Consider the following 1,830-nt stretch of genomic DNA (forward strand, 5'->3'; position numbering starts at 1 on the left):
ACTTAGGCTTTATTTGTTGTTCTTTCTCCAGCTTCTTTAGGTGAAAGGTTAGGTTGTGTATTTGAGACCTTTTTTGTTTCTTGAGGAAGGCTTGTATTGCTATACATGTTCCTCTTAGGACTGCCTTTGCTGAATCCTAAAGATTTTGAACAGTTGTCTTTTCATTTTCATTTGTTTCCATTATTTTTTAAAATTCTTCTTTAATTTCCTGGTTGACCCATTCATTCTTTAGTAGGATGCTCTTTAGCCTCTATGTATTTGAGTTCTTTCCGACTTTCCTCTTGTGATTGAGTTCTAGTTTCAAAGCATTGTGGTCTGAAAATAGGCAGGGAATGATCCCAGTCTTTTGGTACCAGTTGAGACCTGATTTGTTACCTAGGATGTGATCTATTCTGGAGAATGTTCCATGGACACTAGAGAAGAATGTGTATTCTGTTGCTTTGGGATGGAATGTTCTGAATATATGTGTGAAGTCCGTCTCTCCAGTGTGTCATTTAAAGTATTTATTTCCTTTTGATCTTTTGCTTAGATGATCTGTCCATTTCAGTGAGGTGGGTGTTAAAGGCCCTTACTATTATTGTATTGTTGTCGATGTGTTTCTTTGATTTTGTTATTAATTGTCTTATATAATTGGCTGCTCTGATGTTAGGGGTATAGATATTTACAATTGTTAGATCTTCTTGCTGGATAGACCCTTTAAGCAGGATATAGTGTCCTTCCTCATCTCCTATTATAGTCTTTGGTTTAAAATCTAATTTGTCTGATATAAGGATTGCCACCCCAGCTTTCTTTTGGTGTTCATTAGCATGGTAAATGGTTTTCCACCCCCTCACTTTCAATCTGGAGGTGTCTTTGTGTCTAAAATGAGTCTCTTGCAGACAGCATATTGATGGGTCTTGTTTTTTTTTTTTTTATCCAAGCTGATAGCCTGTGTCTTTTGATTGGGGCATTTAACCCATTTACATTCAGGGTAACTATTGAAAGATATGAATTTAGTGCCATTGTATTGCCTGTAAAGTGACTGTTACTGCTTACTGTCTCTGTTCCTTTCTGGTCTATGTTGCTTTTAGGCTCTCTCTTTGCTTAGAAGACCCCTGTCAATATCTCTTGTAGAGCTGGTTTTGTGTTTGCAAATTCCTTTAGTTTTTGTTTGTCCTGGAAGCTTTTTATCTCTCCTTCTATTCTCAGTGACAGCCTAGCTGGATATAGTATTCTTGGCTGCATATTTTTCTCATTTAGTGCTCTGAATATATCCTGCCAGTCCTTTCTGGCCTGCCAGGTCTCTGTGGATAGGTCTGTTGCCAGTCTAATGTTTCTACCATTGTAGGTTATAGATCTCTTATCCTGAGCTGCTTTCAGGATTTTCTCTTTGTCTCTGAGACTCCTAAGTTTTATTATTAGATATTGGGGTGTTGAACTATTTTTATTGATTTTGAGGGGGGTTCTCTGTGCCTCCTGGATTTTGATGCCTGTTTCCTTCCCCAAGTTAGGGAAGTTCTCTGCTATAATTTGCTCCCATATACCTTCTGCCCCTCTCTTTCTTTCTTCTTCTGGGATCCCAATTATTCTAATATTGTTTAGTCTTATGGTATTGCTTTTCTCTCAAATTCTACCCTCATGATCCAGTAGTTGTTTATCTCTCTTTTTCTCAGCTTCTTTATTTTCCATCAGTTGGTCTTCTATATCACTAATTCTCTCTTCTGCCTCTTTTATCCTAGAAGTCAGAACCTCCATTTTTGACTGCACCTCATTAATAGCCTTTTGATTTCAACTTGGTTAGATTTTAGTTCTTTTATTTCTCCAGAAAAGGTTTCTCTAATATCTTCCATG

Source organism: Mirounga angustirostris, unplaced genomic scaffold (assembly GCF_029215605.1).
Source record: "Mirounga angustirostris isolate CCGP_5_RB_7025 unplaced genomic scaffold, mMirAng1.0.hap1 SCAF_11, whole genome shotgun sequence".
Taxonomy (NCBI): Eukaryota; Metazoa; Chordata; class Mammalia; order Carnivora; family Phocidae; genus Mirounga; species Mirounga angustirostris.